Here is a 23894-nt window from a genome sequence, read left to right on the forward strand (position 1 = left end):
ACTCCGACCATCAAATGGAAACGATTCCATCAGAGACAGACCTTTTAGTTAAATAGTAAGTGTAACTGGTGTGTAACCAGAGAAACTGAAATCTCAAGAGGTGAGTCGTTGCAGGAAGACGACGGTTGAAAGTTGAGTCTTACTTGGAGAGAGGAGTCTGGTGCTCACCTCGAGAGACAAAAAGTTGTTCAATCAGTCAGTCATGTCTGAATATTTCACTCATTTTTGACAATCTAGATAACGCAACAACTGTCACAACTTACAGGTTTCAGAGCGAGACTTCTCCGTGAGTGAGACTTGTGTTTCTGGTTACAAAAATGATTTTATGATGTAACAGAAAGCTCCATGTCCGTATGAATTAATTGTCAGACACCTAGAATAACATCCTCTGTATGTCAGTGGCAGAAACAAGCACTTTGTAGCGGACGTAACTTTGATGATCTAAATAGCCCGTAGGGATTAACGCTGCAGCCATTAGAGCCGTGTTGCAGCTGCCAGCCGAGGCGATCTGCTGGACCGAATCCAACACTTTGAGTAGGGATAAATCATTTATAGCCTACACCAAAACATGTAAATACAAGCCCCAGATTTAAAAATGCTGGAATTCTCTTTCAAGGTTAAAGAATTTCAGTTGAAAAAGTTAAAAAAGAAAAACTAAACTCATCAACAGAATGTGAAGTAATTGCAGTTTTGACATTAGGATGTGTGTTTATTGTGTTGCAGAGATTTACTGAAATTAGCATGCCAACCTGGCCCATCCCAGTCCAAGGCTCCTGTGCCTGCAGTGTAAAAACTAATGATCCCTGAGCTCCCAGTCCGAATTGCTGCATGGCTAACTGCTCTAACTAGCTAAGAGCAGCTACAGTATGAGTATGAATTTGACAGGTGGCCAATTCCTACATATTGCACCTTTGAAGGATTGGGTTTAATACAGGTTTTATCATCTTCTGATTTAAAACTTCTTATGCATTTTCTCTTTGTGTGCTCTGAACCTTCATCCTGTCCCAGTTATTATTCTTTTTAACACAGGATACAGTTCTGCCATTCCAGATTTAGTCTGAAAAAAGTAACGCTAGTTACAGTAATATATTACTTTTAGCTGTAACGGAGTAATATAATGCGTTACTAATAGTATTTCAGTCATATTACCACAGTTATGTCACGTAATGCGTTGTAATCCATGTTACCAACCGAAGTGAAGTGTTTCTTGTTGTTTTTCTAAGAACCCCTCCACACCAACATGACCATATTAATAAAGGCTCTGTGTGTTTAATACAGCCGAGCCTGTAAGTTCTTTGTTCAGTCTCTGTGTGACTGAAATGAGCCTAATGATGAAGCCTGATCCTCCGAGTGCACCTTAATTTACATTCTTGGATCACATATGAACATGCATTCCTTGTTCTGTGGACTAAAATAAAAAGGCATAGAGATTTTTGTCTTGTCACGTCATTATAGGCTTCATTATAGAAGGTATAGGTCTATTGTGTTTCATATGACTAAGCCTACAATTACAAATATTTATTCCTATCTCATAATATATCAGACTTTGATCCTTTGTCTGCCTGCTCGTCCCTGTGTCCAAGGCCATTCATTTATTTAAAAAGATCTAGGCTATTTAATTGTTCTTTATAGATTATTTGGGCATTTTGTTGAAAGTAACTAAAAAGTAGTTTAATAAGTAGTATATTACTATACGCAGACAGTAATATTGTAATGTAATATACTACTTTAAAATTAAGGTAACTAGTAACATGTAATATATTGCATTTTTCCCAACACTGATTGCAACAACCCCATAAGGCCTGTTAGTATTTTTTCACTTGCTTGAACACAGTGCCAAGATGCATCATCTCTGCAGGTCTCACAGTTTATAGATGGTCGAGTGGTCTTCATCCAAAATGACCTCTCCCTATTAATTCCAGTGAAGGACAGGAGTGCACAGGGAACATCTACATGTTCAACACGATTAAGGATTCATTTTTCATACGAATTGCTCCTAATCTGCGCGACTCCTCTGTTTAACATTAATTGGCTCATTAAATCACTGCCAGCAGGCTGACACCAGTGCGAGATTAATAAGCTCCATGTCTGTGGTGTGGAGAAATCCTCACAGCGTCGGCACAGCTGCTGCCTGGCCGTCGCGAGGGGTCGGGAGAAAAGATGAGCGCAGGTGAGAACGCCTCCAAATTAAACAAACTTTTAGGCACGCTCACACACTTTAATTAATCTGGAATAGGAGTTCTGAAAGTGTGAGGTCTGAGAAATAAAGTTCTTTTGAACAAATGAATCCCTGGTCTGTCCTATAAATAGCCTGTAGAGCAAGCACATCAGTCTACAAGGAGGCCAGATTAACTGCTATATTAGTCACTGGGTCTCCACTACATCACACAAGTACCTCTGATTGCTTTGTTTCCTCCCCCGGAAAAATACTGAAAGCTCATAACAGTGAGTAGAAACGCTGTGTTACTTCACAGGGCTGAGAGAGCACTGTGTTAGTATCTTAGTTGAACTGTCACTCTTTCCATACTGAGGGTAGAATATCAATTTCAAGATCCAAATTTCCAAAAATCTGTCAAGATTGTGAGTACATTTATAAATTACATTATAAAGGGTGGTTTTATTTTATTATTAGTATTTTGACAAATGAAACCCGAGCAACAGCTTTCTTAGCTGGAGAGTTTGATCGTACTGCAGGTGTTACTACAGGTGTGTGAAGTTTGAAAGATGAGTAATTGTTTGAATGTATACAGTTAAGAGTCTCTAAAAATATTAAAATCCAGATTAAAAGAGTCTCTAAAAACCTGCAGTCCAGTGTAGCAGAGAAAAGGTGGCGGCTTGTCAGTATCGCTCTCGCCACCAGCCTGGTATACCACCCTCCTTGCTATGCAGGTCTCTTTGTCTCTCCACACCACTGCCCCTCTTTTTCTCTCTTGTTCTGTGCCAGTCTCCTCATCTTTAACCTTTCGACCAGGTGGTTGGTCCCACCCGTCGAACCATGCCATTGGTCCCTCGTGCCATTCTCAGAAACCCAATTGGCGGTTGCCAGTGCCCGTTACAAAATCAAGCAGGTCTCCAGGTGCAGGTTATCAGGCAATCAAGTGAGTTAAGGGGGAGTGCAGACATCAAGCAGTGACAAGTGCAGACACATCAATTTGTAACAATAAAACCATGCAATAAACCAAACGAACTCATGCAAATAAAAACACAGCACGCAACAATATAAAATACTTAAAAACAGTCACTTCTGCCCTTTGACATAATTATGACAAAAATAATACCCCCCATATATCAATGTAGACACAAGTATTTAATTTCAATAATATTAATAATATGCGGTGAAACCACATGTACTGATTATAGACACACAAAAGCTTGTTTTTAGGTTTTAAAGAGTCTGTCGTTGTAAGACATTTATTCACTTCTACCACACAACACAGTTGAACACTTTGGCATAGCCACCAATCTTCATTTTCACTGCGTTGAATTACCTGTCACTTTTTATGCTAGCTATCGGTTAGCTGACATTTGCCAGCTAGCCACATCGACAAGCTGTTTGCAGCTGTTTGAATTTGAGCATCTTGCAAATAGTCTGCCCTTCAAACTTCACACCCTCAGCTCATGATGCAGGTATTCCTTTTAAAAAAAGTATCTCACTCAATCTGTGAGAATTTTCTTCTCTTAGACTCCACAAAGAATCTTCAGAGCTCTATGTTTTTGAATACTGAGTAGTTCCTATTGTGACTAGTGAGCTCAGCTGATATTATGTAAATTCAGCAGTGCCCCTTTAAATTGTAATGTGACACAAAGGTAAAACAAAGATCAGCCTCCTTGAAAAAACATGGCATTAGAACTACAGTTATGTGGTCATTCCCTGCAGATCTCAGCTTTTTTAACACATTGTAGATGCTTTTTGTCCGACAGGGACTCACAGCTGGTGACCTGACAGCCAACACTGCTTGAACGTCAGTGACCAAAGCAGAATGCATCGTGTTTGGTCAGACATTAAGTGTTCCTGCACAGTCACAGTGGATTCACACTGGTAGAACGGTCACATAATTACTGTTGTGCTCATAACCAATCAGTTTACTGTGATTACATTTGCATATTTCCATAATGGAGGATGATTTACAAAAACAAGACCATTCCCCATCCAGGAATAATGTGGAATAAAACACATCTGCATTTCTACTTTAGCGTGAAGCACAAACATGTTTTTGGCTCATGTGCAAATAATCTCTGACCAAAATCAGCAGAAAACTACCTCTTTAGTCACATTTAAGATCTTCTTCCTGTGGTTCAGTAGTTTGTACTGCACGCTCCACATATTTTTCAGCTTGCCAAATACATAACGCAGTGTATTTTGTATCAGCATATTCATAATGCATAAATTAGCATCAAAACACACATCCTGAGGCAAGAAGAGAGGAAGTTGGGAAGTGAGAAAGTGAGAGTGCCTGCTCCTTACATCAAACAAGCGTGACATTTACCATTTCCATTCAGATTTTTTTTTTACTCTGAAGAAACAATCAGACAAAATGATTTCAGGGATGCATGTAAAACTGTGCATATCAATATTTCATATAATATAAACACTGTTTTTTTTATTTAAAGGTCAAGTACTTATAGACGCACAGCCTCTCCACATTTTACTAGATATGGAAGACTTCACTGACTTTAGATGCATATTCCTGAAGTCATTAGATAAATGTCTGAATTTTTTTTTCTGATGGTAATTGAAACAAAGTGGCGGTGAGGACCTGTGACAGGAAGGACTGTGCCAAAATATTCACTTGCACTCCAGACTTTAACGTCAAGCTCGAGACGCCCTTCAGGAAAATGTAGTGCTGTCAATGCTGCTTGAGTAAAACGAGCGTGTGTGGTGGCGTGAGAGCTTTTAATCAGACAGGGACGGAAACACTTTCTTTAAGGGTTCCCCGGCCAACTGCATGTCATTTATCATACTTTCCATTTTAGTGTGCTGCCATTGTGAATTCAATATCGTTTTAAGTATAACTTCTCAATCACAATGTTATTAATGTTAAGAAGGTGCTGCCTCTCCAATGCCAGTGCGACTGTTATTAAAGATTGAGTCTGTTGAATTAACACACTAATGATTATTCAGGTTTAAGGACTTCAAGTGAGCGCTCTAATTCTGACTGATTTGTAAGATGGTTCCTGATTGGTGGCTTTAAAATAGTAATTGCAGCAGAGGTATTTTTAGTTGTGTTAGTGGTGTGTCTCTACTGGTGACAATGCTGGGCAGCTCAGAGTGGAAACGAACTTAATAACACATCAGCTTCTTGAGTAGGAGACTGCGTGGCGGAAAGCGATGCACAGCACAACGCAAGCGCCATTGCTAGTTTCAGACTGACGCAGTTGTCATTTTAACGCCCAGCGCGCACGTTGTGTAAATAACAAATGTACTTGATCTTACCTGTGCGCCCCTGGGTGTGTCGGTCTTAAAATGAGGTGTGGTCATGCGCACTGATGCCGCATTGCTATCTTTAGGCAGCAGAAAGCGACTGCGCCATAGACCAATGAAAAGCTGGTGTAAAGTCAAAGGCGCTGTATTTTTCCTGCTATATAAAGAGTGCATTATTCAGATAGTAAGATGGGCCTACACAGGTGGTGTCACAAACAAATGTCGTGGCACATTTAAGCATCAAAACTTGAAGCTGTAGTCAAGTCAATAAAACTGACAGGACAGAGGAAACTCTCCAGAGGAAAGAGAATAAGACTCTTAGCTTCTTAAATTAATTTAAGACAGTATCTCAGGATTTATCAGGAGGCCGGCTGCTGACCCCCACACATAACTGACACACATGGAGGGACACGCAGCATTATTCCTCCCCCCCTCAGTTATATATCAGTGTATTGTCTCATATGCTGTCAAATAGAGTTATTGATGGGACAGGTGATTGTGAAATGGTGAGGGTAGAGGGTGCAGCAGCCACGGACAACATACCTGTCCCTTGGTGAAGACGAACACCACTGTTTAATATCAGTGTGCCGTGTGTGCCAGTGGGTCCTGGCACACCTGGCTCTGAAAAGGAATTGGAGATGACACTTGGATTGGTTTCATTGATGTTACACCCAGAAAAACTCCCACGACTAATGCAGAGTCTAAATACAACCCTTTTGCGCCGTGTGCCTTACTTTCTGTCCAGATTATCCTCCGTTTCACACTTGCCTCTTAGCCAATTTAAATAGTACCCATAGTCTTACACAGTTATTTAAAACCAGTTAGCTCTTGATCCATCCCATTTACACTTTGTGTACCATCAGCTTGTTACATAGAGTAGCTATATCTAAAAGTTAAAAAGCCAGCGGATGAATGTATAGTCACACTGTGCAATTGTTGATGGTTTCTTCTTACTGCTGCTCAGGGCAGACGGCCTTCAATCCAATATCTCCCTGTAGTCTGAGCGCCAAAGACTTGCTGACAAGACTCTTCAGCACATATCTTCTGCTGTAATAAACATTTTCTTTACTTCATTCACTAGTCTCTCTCGACTGAAATCAAACCTCATAACATTGCCACAAGTGTTCACCCCCACATCACCCCCAAGGATCTAGAATGAAGCCTTTATATTAAGACATATCTCCAAGGTAATGTAGCTGGAAGGTGGGGGACGGATGCAGTTCCATTCCTGCCTATCTGGTAATGAAATACTGGTGTGGCCATGTGTGAATATGGTGAGACCTGGTGTAAAACCCGTCCTTGACAAGAGTGTTGAATTGAAAGAGAAATGTCTGGATACGTCTGGAAGAGCCGCCACACAACACTTTGACGATCTGCAGTAAAGTTGAAGTTCAGCCTTGGTTAGGGCTGTGTCTGCTGTCATCTCCCATCAATGACATCGAGATAAAAAGACCCTGGATCTGGAGATGACATGCCTGCGTCGTGTCGAGCTGCAGGTCTGAAGTGACAGTGAGGATCTGCTGGCACTGCGGCGCAGCGATTGGACGTGCCTCCTTAAACCTGCTTCAGTAATGTTGCTCCCTTAGTCTCGAGGAGCAGAGTGGAAAATCCAAAGTGACTGGAATTATGTAAAGTAACACACTACTGGCTTTTTATAGAAAGGGACCGCCTCCCGTCGGCATGGTAACTGGCCGCCGTAATTGGCCCCCCATTTCTGGTGGTGTGAACCGAGGCATTCCTCCTGTCACCGTTCTCTGTGCGTGGTTCTGGATAATCGAGGTGGTGACAGAGAGGTGAACAAATTTGACTTTGGCTACGCAGGCTAATCAACACACACGCACACATTCTGCTTTCACCCACTTGTTGTTAATGGCAGCCTCTCCTTTATCCTCTCTGTCAGCAGCTTTGACACTCCATGCAGCTGTAGCATTCGGCCTGCTTGTCTGATGGCATCAGCTGTACAATGCCTGGGCCCTCTTATCAACCTGTGACATGTTTATATGCCTCCTCAAAGTGTCCCAAATTTCATTTTTTGCCTTCACATGCGACACAGATCTGATGTTTTCCAACTGGCATGAGCATCAAAAAAGCAGCCATGTCCCTTTTTATGTGTTGATATGTGACACATCTCGATAATCCCCACGTCGAAGCAAGTGACCCACATGCGACTTGTATTTTTAACACCAGCATCACAATGCGTTGGCGTTGCCATGACGAGAAATAATTCTTTATTCACCTGAGACAGCTGTCGTAATTTTTGGCTCCACGGGGGACGATGAGACACACGAATTGGAAGAAAGACAAACAGCGGTTTGATTGGTATTTGGGGAGACGTATCAGCTCAGTTAAACGCAAACTGGAATGTGATGGAGACAGGAGGGTGAGGCTGAGCTGCAGAAACAGATGTGATGTCTTCTGTTATTGTCACTCGCCTTTAGAACGCTGCTGTCAGGTCGGATTGTCACCAGATATGGATTTCAACAGGGAATACTGATGAATAAGGTGTGATCGCAGCCTTGTTCACACTCATTCTCCTTCTGAACGTCTGTTTCTAACTTTGATTTGAACAAAAAGGGAAAAAAAAACTACTTATACACACACACACACACACACACACAGTATACACACACATGTGCAAGTGAAGGATCTTGCTCCTTGTACATCATGTACCTGAAAATCTCACACGAACGATGCCGCGAAAAACCTTCACAGTCTCATCAGTCCCATCTGCCAGCGGCCCAGCACACATTCATTACAGCTGCATAGAGCACTTGATAACTCAACACTGATCCACAGTCTATTTATTTGCACTGACAAGATAATATGCAGGCCTGTGTGAGTGTGAGTGTCATTCAACATTAAAAAACAAAAGCGTGTAAATTGAGATTTCAGCCACTTATAAATCATTGTGCTCCATCACTGACAGGTGTAGTCCTCCATGACTGTGTAAAAACCTTCACTATCATTCATGCCATGCACAATTCTTTATCATTTAATTGCAGACATTTTTGTATTTTGTGCGTAAACTTCCCACTCTGAGTTCAAGTTAAAACAGTAAAATGCACTTGAAAATATGGAGAGATTTCTTCCTTTCAAATGAGTCCTGTCTCAACCTGAAGACTGGAAAGTGTGTGTTTTGGTCAGGTTCAGCAATATCCCAAACACCATTTCGAAGCTGGATAAAAAAGAAATAGAATGAAAGCCGTCGTGAAAATAAAATGCAAATTAAATATGCAAGAAAAACAAAAACACCACCTACAACAAATCACCTTAGTAGGCTGCAGCCCAGTGCTCCATAATACTGAATTATTCTTAGCAGGTGTTAAGCAGTGTTGTCAAAATACTAACTTAACTGTCAAGATTATTTCACACTTCAAATGAAGACCTTGTTCAGTCTTCATTAAATCACTGGCTGGTTGTTGAGCCATCACGCTGTATCAAATAAGCGAGAGCGGGCACCACAGACATCTTTAACAGTGACAGGAGAGCCTGTGAATTACTGCAGCAACTCACGCTTTAAAAAGTCTAAAGAGTCTGTTCGTCTAGGTTGAGGTTAATGTGTGACTTCAGAGTGCAGTTACAAGTTATTATTCAGACACAGCAATGTCTTTATAGTTGATTTTTAATTGTCAAGTGAATGTGTTTTTGTTGGAAGGAGAGTCAGATATAGAGGCTAGCTTAAAGGTGCATGATGTAGTTTTGGGGAAGAAACAAACTAAATAAACAAACTCTCTTCATTTTCATGAATAAACTGAATAACCAACTGACCTTAAAGGGCAACGCAATTTCATACTGTTTATATTTGGCGGACCCTGCCACCACCGGGGGACCTTATTTTCCTCTGAGAACAGCTTGTTTATTCACTCATGGAAAAAAATATTTCTTACTTTAAACATTAAAATTCTGAGTTTGAATTTCTTCTCAAAAACTACATATGTCCCCTTTAAGGAAAAGATTGTAGCTTAAGATACACATACACATAAGTATGTGACTTATGTAACTTAAGTGAGGTTATGTATGTGATGCAAGTTAACTACGTTTCTAAGATCAGATAACTCACTGTTGACTTCTGGTTTTACATGAGACATGGACAGTGGTATCCTGTGTTTGTTTAACCCAACCGTCCACCGTCCTCCCCCCTCATGGGGACTTTGCATAGATTTATGATAGAATTAGACAGTGAATGCAAAAATATTGAAATATCGATACATATCGATTCTGAATATTTGAGTTGAGTTGTGCCCACAAAGTCACACATCCTCCATTAGTAAATAAACTTAGATGCTGTTGTGCTTAACACACAGTACACAAGCTGTGTGCACAACAACAGTCACTTCTGGGTAGAAAGCTGGCAACTGATCTATAATATAGATATGTAAAATCTGAAATCTGTAACTTGTTTATTTCTGGTGTCATTTTCAGCCCTAACATTTACAGATATGTAGTAAAACAAGGTGGTCTGACCTATTTGATGTTTCTGATGTCTTTGGTTTTGGTGAAGGTCATTAAAATTGATAAATATAGAGAATGTACAGGTTTGCATTACATTGTAGAACACATTTCTTATGTACGGAGGAACTTAGTGCCTGAGCTGTCTGCTTAAGGTCATTTCAAGGCCACCAGAGTTTGAATTAGATTTTCTATACCAAAGAACGTTAGCTCCAGTCCCAGTAAATGTCACTTCCTTCAAGGTGTCTGATAATGGCTCATCTCTCTGGCTCTTCTTCCCTTTTCATTATTACTTTTTTCAGACATCCTGAGTGTGACGGAGGGGCTGATGGTGTACAGCAGCAGCAGCAGCAGCAGCTGACGCTTGTTGAATAGAGCTCTGTGATAGTGGGAGTCATTTGGAGTTTAGCAGAGACAGTGTCGTCACAGTTGACAAGCTCGCCGCCGATCATCCGGGAGACGTCAAAGGCAGAAATGAACTGAGTCGACAAGCTGCTGGCTGTCTTCGGAGGAGGGTGAAGAACATTACGGCTTCGATTTTTTATCTGCACCGCTGGCAATCTGGAAAGTTTAGCGATAGACAAAAACTGTTTTACACTCCCACTCCTACCAAACAAAGGTCAGATGTCAGGTTGGTTTGGTTTAATGATCTGATAACCAGTAACCTTCTTAACAAACCTTTTCTAAGATAAATGCAGCAAAAATGACTCAAACTTTTTTTCAACCCTTGTGTTTTAAAATGTTTTACCTTATAACCTTGTAGAAATCATTACACAGCTTGTGAGCATATCTTTAAGTTAGCAGTGCTACAGTTCCCCCCCCCCCCCCCCCTCAGCTTTGTCACACAGGGCCACCTTGTTGCTAGGAAACATCCAAATAGATTTTTGACCCTGTTCATCACTTGGCTGCTGTGAGCGTTTCTTATCTGTATTGTCCAAAATGTGTCTGTCTGCTTTCGTTAGGCCTGTCTCGAACACTTCCTGCATCAGTGATAACTTATGTGTTGCTGCTGCATCAAGATTACCGACCGCACGTCCAAGTCCACTGTGTGTCAGGTGGTTTGTGATAATATTACCAACTGCAAAACGTGCATCAATAAAAGCTAAAATGACCACAGGGAAGGTCTCTCATGATCTGGGACCTGTTCTTTATCTAGAAATCTAGTTTTAAGACTATTATTATTTCACTCTCTGTTCAAAAGCTGCATAGGAGGTTTCTCTGGGGCTCTATGAACAATGTATTTCATATAATTAATGCTGATGCCATGTGAATTCTGTTGTGTACACTGCACCTGATAGAATTGTATTTGTGCTGCACAGCTTATTTTTACCCCCAGGCCCCTGAGCACGTTAATCTGGCCACGGTTCTATATATTCCTTCTTACTCACACACAAAACTCGTTTAATTCTGTCACTGTATAATTAACCTGCCTTTATCTGTGTTTATAGTGTTAGTTCTACGGCAACGATACACAACAAACAGTACATCTGTGTTAAACACCCTTATCTACATGCAGTAATTGCATTAACTGAATGCTGATGTATAAACTGTGCATTTGCATTTCCATTTCCTACACATTTAATGGGACTTAAAAGAAGAACACATGGTCAGAATGTACACAACTCACACTTACCGTACCAGGCACACACACACGGCTATATTTTCAACAATATTTTAAAGATTGTTGTGTGATCAGTAGGGGTATAATGGTACACTGAAGTCATTTTTAAGAACGTACCTCACTTTTGGCTCACGGTTCAATACAAGCTGGAAAAAAAGCAACAGAAAATTCCCAAATTCATTTACTTTCAGCAGACAGCAGTGTAACCCCAAGTTTCCACTGGGACCCGTCATGGCCATGATACGGTCGTTGGAGCGAATCGCAGCGGTTCTAGACAGTGCTTCCACCGGCTGCGCCATGCCACGTTTCAGCGGCGTCCCAGAAGCGGCTCTTCGCTCTGCTCCATGGAGAATAAGCACTGAGTCCCTTTTTTACAGAAGCCGACTGCAGCATCAATCTGCACAGAGCAGATCTACCCAGACAGGAAGTCAGGCAGCGAAACTACAGAGTCCAATTTAAAAAAATAAAACACCCAGTGGCGACCTGAGCTCTACAGGGCAACAAAGTTGGAATTATTAACAACGAACACACTCAAATCAGACAGATCAAATGATATAACTACGTGGCCTACTCAACCACAGTAGAAGCAGGAACATCAAGGAGAAACGACGAAATAAACACCATCTGTCAACAACATCAGGCAGGCATGACGGTCCACTACTGAAATGCTTCCAGTGGGATATGAAGCTGTGTGGAGGACAGATCAAAACAGCGGCGGACACGCCAGGTAACAAAGACGTACCCAGTGGAATCAAGGGGTAAGTTACAGTTCATAATAATAATAATAATTTTATAATTTTTATATATACATTATTTATTTATTTACTTTTCTTCCTTAAAGCTACTGTAAGTGAGATTGTAATACTAAGCTTTGGATTTCCCAACTTGTCAAATGCTGACGCTCTGGGATAGTAGTTTGGGTCGGCTGCCACCCTCCTCCTCCATCATTAACTATTGAGTTTAAATCCAACATATTGTCAAATAGGACTTATTGTTTTCACTTTGACAACAAATCCTCTGCCATCGTCTTATCAGTCAGCTCTTTTAACTCTCTCCATTCTAAAAGTTAAATGTGACTCCTGTTACTCTGCTACTGGCCCCGCTGCTCTGGCAGTTTGTAATGATAGTGTCCGTCATTGGCACTGATCTTTTAAAAAGCAAAAATGACACTAACTGTTAAAAATTAATCATATAAAAGTGTATACAAACTGCTGTTTGCATTTTTGTATTATTATGTTAATAATGGATATAAAGCACTACATTTTCAGAAATATTGAACTTTCTTGTAGTACTTGAACACTGAAGTGGCCCTCCTACGAGATGACAATACCAGCAAAGAAATAATGAAGCTGTCGTACGGGGGTTCGATAGAGGCAAAAACTAAACATTTTTGCCCCAGGGCCTCTTAATAAATTATTCTGGCCATGTTTCCTGGTAAATTTTGTGATTAATAAAATACTGACAATCATATCAATAGTATATTGAAAAGTAATGGCTCTGACAGTACCATCACCAACTCACTCTATAAATTTGCTGAAAATGTTGAGCATGTAGATGCCTATGCCTACCTTTGTGTGTATTTTCGTTACGAGTTTTATGTCTTTTCACCAAGAAAAAAAACAATACAATAAGTAGTCTAACTTACTGGTATCTTATTTCCTGTGTGTCTTTGTAAAAACCCACCAGAGCAACAATAAACCAACACTTCCACCTACAAACACGAGCACACGTTAGGATGGTGACCTTGCTTCCCCTTCCCTCCTCCTCAATCCTCTCCTCTCCAGATTGTTTACCTCCTATCAGCGCCTTGCAAAACTCGGTTGTAATCTCACTTTTTTTCATTTCCTTTTTTGCTTGAAGCCTGCTGTTGCATGACTGATGTACACGACTTGGAGCAGCGCAATAAAGATGCATGATGCAAATGACACGGCTCCTCTGTAATGTTGTGACGTCTTAATGTCTTTACCCTATCCATTCTAACCTGTTTTTGTCAGTCTGCGTGTATGCCTTAACAGCTGTATATTAATGGGTTTCTGAAGTAATGGATTGCATTCAGGAACAGAGACACTTTCACTGCGACAGATTCTTCACTGGGATCATTTGTGTGGTTTCACGGTTGACCTTGTGGAGTAGGTATGATGTGTTCAGCAGATCCACCTCAGGCTTTGGATGGGGTTCCATCCCAGACAAGCCCATAATTATGGTAAACACTCTCTGGTGCAATATCACAACATGACACTGAGTCACACAAGTGGCAGATGTGTTATATTCACATGATGTATGACTTCTCAGCCTGCAGCCTCCAGCATGAACACATAGAGGCATGTTTAATGCTTTCACTGATGAATTCACCACTGGAGCTGTCATCACCCTCTGTGTCAGGGTCCAGCCAGCAGGCTGATACTGGACCTGTAATTTGGAAATGAAGCAGGAAATAACAGCTGCAAATCTTATTGTCAAAATTTAGAAAACCAGTGATGGAATGTGACTATTGTAAGTGCAGTCAGCTCAAATACAATTATAAGGTACTTGTACTTCACTTCAGTATTTCCCTTTACTGCTTAATACTTCCACTTCACTATATTTTGGAGGTAGCTGTTGTGCCTTTAATCCCACTATATTTATCTGATAATTGAAGCTACTAGTTACTTTGCAGATTCAAATTATTTTTTGTTTACAGGCTATTGCTCATAATATGTAACCAATCAGATCAGGGACATTGAGCTAGTGTTAAGAGGCTGCTGCCTTTTCTTTCTGTCTTAATTCTGTGTCTCCACTTTATTGTCTTATGTTATTCTTAAATAAGCTTTTATTAAAATCATAATTTGTTTGTATTCTGTAGTGACATCTCTAAAGAAGATAGAGTCTGGGTTGAGGATGCTGCTCCCCATACTCCCCTGCTCCCATTACACTTTGCAACAAGGATAAATTAAATCTATCAGATCTGTAGATCATTGTGCAAGGAATGAGTAACAACAGTCTGCATGTTGACATCAACCCTGTAGACGTCCTGCTGTGCTCCTAAACATAATGGTTGGCCTGAGTCACCATACTCCAGCTGTAATGTGAGAGCAGCGAGTGGAGTAATAGTAGAGGCAGCCACTGGAACGGAGCGGCTGCTAAATGTTGTGGAGCGAACTGTTAGGGCTAATAATGATCTATCGGGCTCGGTCGTCACATGGAAGCTCCAGGTAATGAAGTAGAGAGATTTAAAGAAGACCTTCAGATGACTTCCACAGCAGGAGACACGCTGTAATGGAGCTAGATTGAGTAATAAAACAAAGCTTGTGTGGTGCGTGTGTGTGTTGATTGTTCTTTGGCGTAATAGCAGCTACAACACTTGAAGCCACAGTAGCTACAGTACATTATCAACACTGCCATTATCTGGGGGGTTAAGATTGTCTTTAACCCTGCGCAGGGTGCTGAAGGTGTCTCACACTGGTTGCATGCATGTATATACAGGCAATAAAGAAAGGTAGTGATCATAAAAACCAAAATCATTCATATGATTGATAAAAGGGGGGAGATGCACTCTAAAGACAAAAGGGGCCAGTGGATGTGTGCACATGTCCAGGGCTGTTTCAACAAGAAAGGAGTGGTTGGTTTGGTTGATAGTAAGTCACAGGTGGATTTCTAAATGAATCAAATGTATCTTGCAATTGTATGTCAAAGGAGAGCCCGGTGACAAATCTAGTGCCTTTTTGTGCAGACTAGTCACTGAGCGGCACATCCAACCAGCCAATCAGCAGCAATACAGGGACTTGATCAAGCTATGTGTTAGGTGTCTGTTCTCAAAGTCAGTGGGTTTTTTGCATGGGTTTTTGCTTAGATCCCTGAATTACTGTCTGTGGTTAACACAAGTTTAAGGGATTTAAATTTAAGGGACATAAAATATGTTAGGAAATATCTTATTCCTGAATTTTGAAGCTTTCATGTGTGCTAAAAAACAGGCTAAATCAGACATGTTTTTGGACAAACGTCATCATGTCGAACACATAAACTCAACTCACCACTGCTTTAACGGCCTTTTCGTGCTCATACTCCAACTATTGCAAATTATTCGAAGCTTAGTGGTGATGGCGTTGAAGTGTTGCGACCAGGTTGTAGTTTGTTAAAGCCTAACGTTAGCTTTTTACTTCTGACGAATATATTTACATTAGAAAATCATTAAAGTGGTGTTCATCTGTGAAGATTATCTTGCCGAACAAAATGTGTCAGTATCATAGTCTTATATTTATTTGCCATAGAGTTTATATTCTGCAATAAACAAAAATCCCATTGGCTTTTGTCGGGGGTACCAGGGCGATGCTGGCTAAAATGGCTAGACTGGCTAGAACTTGTATTCCAACTTGTACTGGAGTGTGGTCGGGTATGACATCATTGCCAGCTCTGTCATCCCTGCCACAATCTATTCCACCCAATTTTATCTTTCCACTTGATTTACAAGTGTTGGATTATTCCAGTAGCCTATATAAAACATTTGTGAAATTACAGCTACAACTGAATTTAAAGTGATAGTTGGGGTCTTCTGATGCAGGGTTGTATGAGGTACTTATCCCTCGTCAGTGTATTACCTGCAGTAGATGCTCTCCCCCTGTGTGGAGAAGCAGCGCGTAGCACCGACAGGGAAGCAGAGCTTTGTACTGCGAAACGATACGGTCAGTAACACACATTTTAGCCACCTAAAATATATATATATAGCTGTGTGTACGCTATATTTTGAACATTTTTGGCACATTACATTGCTGTATTAGCTAATGCTAAAGCTAGTTAGAGGCCTTTCACCTTAGTTATCTTATACAGAGTACAGCTTTTGCACACCTTAAGATTGACAGGTGCGTAGGAGAAGACCAAAGGCCAACAAAATCAGGAAAAAGACTCCTGCACGCTGTCCAACTTCACTTGCAATTAAGTTTAATGACAATGTTTCGGTACTATAACCTGATGAAGGTCTAAGTACCGAAACGTTGTCATTAAACTTAATTGCTGCATGTCATCTCCACCCTGCTTCCTGTCACTTTTTGCCCATCCTTTCATTAAATTCAAGAAAATGTATATATTTAAAAAAAAAAAAAAAAAAGATAAGTAGCTAGCAGTAACCTGGCAGTTGTCCAGTGTACATGACAGTTTGCGAACACAGTTGTCAGAATCGTTCTAGCTAATCTACTCAAATGTCCTTGGTCAGAGCCTTTGGGATTCAGAGTTGTGACGCAGTCTGTCCCGTCAGTCTGTAAAGATAACATTAACTTAAGCTTAAACAGCTAAAGTGCAGAGCTGTAAACGGCCAGTGAAATATCAAATTCTTAGTTCATTAAGTTTCAGAGAGTAAAATTAAGTATACCACAAATTCAATATACTGAATGTCCTATACTTGTCCATTATTGAAAAGTAGACAGGTTTACTTAGAGGATTCATTTTCTCTGAGTGATTGTTTAGAACCCTGAGAGGACATCAACAACTAACTGAATTATTTTTATTTCATTCTGTTTATTAAAAATATTGCAATCATCTGATATATAAACATATTGTTTAAAAATTATGAAGACTACAAAGACAGGCCTGGAGGTCAATTATACAAAATAATCTCAATTAAGTTATTGCAACATTGGTCTGAACATTAATAGAGGTTTTCCTTATATCATGTTACAGGTCACTGTATGTTAGTTACAGGTCACTGCAGCTTAAAGGAAGAGGATGGATGGTAATCAGGTTATATTACACACACAAGGAGACATTTATTTGCTCTAATCACAAACAAAGTCACACTACAAGATTAGATAATAGCACAATTATCTTGCCAGAGGAAGCTATACAGCACATATACCTTCCTCTTTCACACACACACAGATGGCTTGCTTTGACCTCTTTGTCCTTACGGAAAGGACACATTATAATGGGCCTTGTCCTTCCTGGTGACATTTCCAAGAGCCCGTGCATTTCTCAGCTACCCAGCAGTTACTCAATTTTCATAGTCGCTGTTTTAAAAGTCATCTACTTTCTTTCTTTTCGGTCTCTCACTGAATCATGAATGTGCTCAGAAGGATTATGAAATTATAATTTATCATGGATTAAATTTAAAATTCTGGCACTAAGTCATTTCCATTGACTTTGGATCTGATATGTGGGCCGAATCAGTGTTAAACCACCTGTAATGTGAGTGTGACTAACAAGCAACTTCATGCCCAGAGAATTAATTCTGGCCAATGAGTAAATTCCCAAATTCATTCATATATTACTTGACAGACTGATCATCTTCCCCTCCCTTTATATAAAACAAAACATGGCCACTACTTCCTCAGATCGTTCTGATCGTTTGGTGTACAAAAATGGAGTGCTATTAAGAGCTTGCCATATTTTGAAAATTCTAAAAGGAAGTTGTCATCACATTTACTTCATGTCTTATTAATTTTATATATGTGTATTTACATATTTTTTCTCACTTTCTTTACACTGTTTCTCCCCATGGGGATCAATACAGTATTTGATTCTTATTCTTTAACAATGCAAGAAAAGGGCTTTTTTTGTTGTTGTTAATTTCTCATTGAATAATCAATGTGGAGCTTGATCAATAAAACCAGGTGTATTTACGTTGCTGGTATCTATGAGTGAGTGATGCGGATCCTAGATCTGGTATGGGGGGGTTTAACATTTTTGCGATACAGAGCTTTCAAGTTTAATGTTGGAGTAGGCTTGATTGAATTAGATGAGAGATGTTTGGGCCTTGTCGGAGGTATGCACGCTACTAAGTGCCATTCTGGATTGTTATCAATTTTAGCTTTTCCAGTGGAAGGTAAAGATAGAAGTGGTTAAGTTTATATCAGATATATAATACTTTGAATGTCAAACACAACAAAACTGAAAATAGATTAATCTGAATGCAAAGGAAGGTGAGCCTTTTCCCTCTTCTGTGCCTGGCAGATTTCTCATACGACTATTGCTTCAACACTCTACCCAGAGTGACCCCCGTGACCCTGTTTCCATGGTTGCTGATAGAGGTCAGACAGATAAGTTGTTTGCTAAATACATTTGTCACAAATTAATCTTAATCCTGAGAAAGTATCTGCTGTTCTGCGGAGGGCAGGAGGGTGACTGTAGAGGGGGAGGGGCACTGCACAGAATGCCTCTGCACCTCAGTCATCTCCTTTTTTATATGGAGAGGAATTATCTCAGCCCAAACCTGACAAGACACAATTTGAATTTACTGGTTCAGGCTTGGTCTATCACACACTAAGTTCCATGGACATGGGCATGATATCATAATTGTTTTTTCTTCCATTCAGCTTTATTTTATTTATTTATTTTGTGATATATTGTAGTGTTTTTACGTTTTTCATGTCCTAAACTACTAATAAGTAATTTTGGTATTATAATACTTTTGATCTTTCAGCATTAAAGATGTCACTTAGAACGTTTACTTTAAATAACTGAAATAGCTGATGCTCGCATTTATTTTGGGAGGGCAGTAGATTAATTGTTTTGGTTCAGTATCAGCATTCTCTTCAACCTCATTTCCAGCAGCAGCAGGAAGCTGTTATCTACCTAACCTGCCTAGAACCAAACAACAGACTAGAGAGTGAATTACATTCATCAGGTGTTCACAAACAGAACTCCAAATGAATGCTAATTCACCGAAATTGTAAATCCCCCTCAACAGATGGATGTTGCTTCACAAAAGAGGCCAACATATTTTAGAAATGTTTAAAAAATGGAATTAGAAATACAGTGAAAATTCAGGCTTTGGGTATGGGCTTGATTTTTTTGGTCACATCAAACCTCAAAGACACAGAGGGAGAGTGCGAAAGGTCATTGAGGCATTTGAAGTAACGCAGAGACATGTTATTCATTCAGCATGAGGAAAGGAAAATGGAAAAACACCACTGACAACACTGCTGCTAAACAGGCCATTACCTCAATGAAATCCTCCCAGTGTGACCAGCTGTGTGTGCTGGTGGTAGCCGTGGAGAAGAGCTAGCAGTGACATCATCAGAGAGGTCGACTATTTGCCTTCTGGGAAGCCCCTCTCAACCCTCTCACCAGATCGATTTGGTTGGCCCCAGAAGACATGGCTCATTGGGCGCACAATGCATCCACTTTCACTTTCCTGCCTCTACCTGTCATCATTTACATTTTGATAGGTCTTTGTCTGTGATGACTGCTGATTTCCACCAAGGTCAAAGCTACAACATCTGAAGGAAGACAGGAGGAGCAGAGAGGAAGTGAAGGAATCATTGATGATGGTGATGGAGAAGGATGGGAGGGGACACAGATAGAGGCGGTGGGGTGAATGACTGAAAGGACCGTGACGAGTAAGATTGGACGGGGGAAATCGAGAATGAACAGAGACAAGAGGAGATGAAACAGAGGGGTAAACGAGTGGGAGGGAACGCAGCCACTGAACAATGACTCCATACTGTGTGCAGTATTGTGCCAAATAATAGCACATGACTGAGAAAGATACATGGTATAATTGCTGTTTTTGATGACTCAGACAATGAAGACACTGACGCTATATGTTATGTGCGTGGGTCGTGATTGGGGATGCTGCTCTCCACTTTTCTCTATATAGTGAGATGAGTTCTCCACTAGAGAAATACAGCAATTAGAAAAAGCAACACCTACTCAAAACAATAAATAACACAAGATCATTTTATAATTATTCACAGAGAAATTGTGACAAGAAGACAGTAGCAACAAACAGATATCTTTGGATGGTACAATCTTTTTTAATCGGGACTCTGTCACCAATATCAAATAATGACCTATAGATTTACATTTGCAGCAGCTTATTACAATCCACATTCTTTATAGCAGTATAAAGAGCGACAAAGGATGATGGTGATGGATGGTTTAGTTTAACATCACAGGACCTTCGCCGAGATTGTTGTTCGTGTCCAGTGTACATCCAGAAGTCAACAGTGAGCTCTTTTAACTGACCAACAGTTAGTAGGTAAGTTTATAGTTGTTTTTTTAAAACCCAAACCACAATGTTTTCCTAAACCTAACCAAGTTTTTTTTTTGCCTTAACCTAACCTAACCAAGTAGCTTTAGTGCCTAAACCTAACCAAGTAACTTTAGTGCCTAAACCTAACCAAATAGTTTTAGTGCCTAAACCTAACCAAGTAGCTTTAGTGCCTAAACCTAACCAAATAGTTTTAGTGCCTAAACCTAACCAAGTAGTTTTAGTGCCTAAACCTAACCAAATAGTTTTAGTGCCTAAACCTAACCAAGTAGCTTTAGTGCCTAAACCTAACCAAGTAGCTTTAGTGCCTAAACCTAACCAAGTAGTTTTAGTGCCTAAACCTAACCAAACTGTGATGGTACAACAGAGGCTCAAAATCAGCATTTTGATTTTGGGACGGTTTTGCTTCAGGATGGTTCCAGCAAGGTGGTGAAAAATGTAGTCTAGAGCCATGGATCCATCCCATCCATCCCCTCTGATCTCTTTCTATTCAGAATGTCGAAGAAAATAAGTAATTTAAAGAGATCACCTTGGGCTCTTGGAAATTGTAATGGCCGTTTTTATGATTTTCAGATATTTCATAGACTTAAATATTAATCAGCTGATTGTAAAAGTTATCAACTGATTAACTGATAAATTAAATGAACATGAGCCTTTTGTTGCAACCCTATTTTCTTGGCCACTTAACTTGTTTTGGTTTTACAGCCTGCACATTTATAGTGTGGTTCAGTCTCGCTTTTCTCCTCAACTGTATTTCCAAGTGCAGTGTGGAGCTGTTTCAAGCAAAGAAAGCTCTCAACACAGTGTATTCTGCTTGCCCAGCATCAAACAACCGACAGACTGAATGAATTTATAAACAAATATGTCTGTGAGCAGAATGAAAGTACAATATAATAACAACCCATAATACAAGGCAAAACACAAAAGGCTTGGAATGAGAAAGAGATCCAATAGTGTCATTGGATGACCTTGATACAGAGTGAGTCCAGGAGGAATTGTCAGCAGGAAGTGAGAGTGAAAGATAGTCCTATTCACATTACACACATACAGAAAACTATCTGACATCACACCCTCCAGCATGTATGTTACACTGATGCACTTAACTCCAACAATGACACATATACAACTGTAAGTGTGTGTCCTCTCTTGAGGATTACAACACTTACTGCTGTGATCACCAAAGCATCTGGAGTTTATATGCAATAATAGAATATGTTGGCTTGACATGTGACTGTTGGTAACTATCCATTTTGTCTTTTAAATAAAATAGTATAAATAAAACAAGTATCATCTGCATAGAAGATTATTTTCATCTTTTCATCTACTCTAAATTAATGTTGCTCTGTAGACAAAAAGACTGTCTGTCTCTGTTTCTACTTCATTACATTTTAAAGGAGTGAGTGCTTCATTCCCCATTATTTCTTCTTCAGGGACGGAAAGAGAGGACAGTGTTTTGAAGAGTAAGTCATCAAACTATGCTCTTAACTTCTCTACTTATATATTTACCCTTAGCACCACTGGTTTTGGTTTTCAATGATGGCAGCAAATATCAATTTTCTTTCACAATTTTTTTTTAAATTTTCCTGTCACAGTTCTTTTTTTAGCCAGTAAAATGTTCAAGCTACAGCTAAAAAGGCACAGAGGCTTTTTGCTAGACACTAGAGTAGACAGAACAGAGCTGAGGACAAGTCACAGAGCATAAGTGATGGTGATGTGTGGTGTCATCCTCTGTCCTGAATCTCAGGCAGATGTCAAAGTAAAAGCAGGGAACCTGGAGCTGATTTCTCTGTTTGTACCCAGCTACTTGCATAAATACCAGACCAAACCTCTGCAGAGATACAGTCCATTTGCTTGTGTGCATATCTACTGCATCTACATTGTAGAACAACATGGTACATACCTCTAGGGCACAAAGGCACAATAAATCCAATTTAACACTGATCCTTAAAATCAGGTAATTAAAAGTTAAAATGTTAGCTGAATTAGCTGATGGGTACGGGCATGAGAACCTGCTTAGATGGCTGCATGCTGGACGGGGGAACAATCTGGAGAGGAGACAACGTAATAGTAATCATGAAGAGGTAGTTGAGCTTACTGTGACATTTAAGATTTCTGATCACAGTCATCTGCCTCAGGATCTCTTCCCAGAATCATTGGCATCATTACTATCATTACCTTTGAAGCAGCTTTTAGAATTTTAATTTTACATGATCATTTATGTGAAGCCACGTATCACAAAAAGTGTGCAAATATGTGTTAAATTTGATCGATGGTTCTTGAAGTGACCCAGCACGTAGCTTTGCAATACAATCATTCATTCTATGTGTTTCAGAATAACTTATTGTTGTGTGAATCATTTTTTATATTTGTTGTTTAATGTTTTAATGTAATGAATAATCAGTAAAGACAAATTGAGCATAAACCTGTAGTTTGATGGATGAAAATGTCATTTTTATGATAAAGAAAAACAAAAGCAAGTGGAGCGGATTAAACTTTCTTTTGAGACCTGTGAACATTGAAATGTTTCAACGTTAAAATTTTATGTAGTCAGTTGTTCAGCATTCAGCTACATAAATAGTTTAAGCTTTGTCAGACATGAGTGTTTATATTGTATTAATGAAACTTAAAATATTTAGGGCAATCAGTTTCCTTAAATGCACTGTGGGTTTCAAGTTGTCACAACTACAATGTCATAATTTGCGTTATGCAATTCAGATAAGTCCATTAACACATTTTCGAAAATTTTTTACATATGAGGACAAAATACTTCATAGTTTTAATAATAATAATAATAATAATACATTGTACTTACAGTATATAGCGCTTTTCTGAATACTCAAAGACGCTTAACAAAGAGCAACAACAAAACAAAGAAAACAATACAAAGATGAAATAGTCCATGAGAAGGGAACATTCTATTTTTAGTTACACATTAGTTTTGACCATTCGTTGTAGCTTAAATTGTTAGATTTGATGAATTTAAAGTAGAAACGGACAACTGCACCCACAGCATTTCCAAGCCGTACTATTGTTGGTGCCACTGTTGCAGAGTCAGCTGGATTGCTTGTGTTTTCTTCCGAGTAGCCAACAAACAGGACAAAACGTGAGTTTACTCATTCATTTAGTCTTGAATGGAGACGTGAAAGCGTGTAAAGCTGCCAGCCTGACTGGATTACTGGTCAGCCTGCATTTTCCCGGGAGATTTCATGCTCAGTGGCAGACAATAGATAAAGTGAGATTTATAGGGAACCAGTCTAAATGCCAATAGTGTCTTTTTCTACAGCCATTACACTTTACAGTCAACATTTACTTCATAATGATCAGTTCAAGCGAAAAACTTGTCTACTGCCAATTTTAAATGGTTCAAGGCAATTAGTTTCCTTAACCAGTTTCCACTCCACTGCTTTCACTCATCAGCACATAGCAACATATTAGAGAGAATC

Source organism: Pagrus major, chromosome 14 (assembly GCF_040436345.1).
Source record: "Pagrus major chromosome 14, Pma_NU_1.0".
In the NCBI taxonomy this organism is placed as follows: Eukaryota; Metazoa; Chordata; class Actinopteri; order Spariformes; family Sparidae; genus Pagrus; species Pagrus major.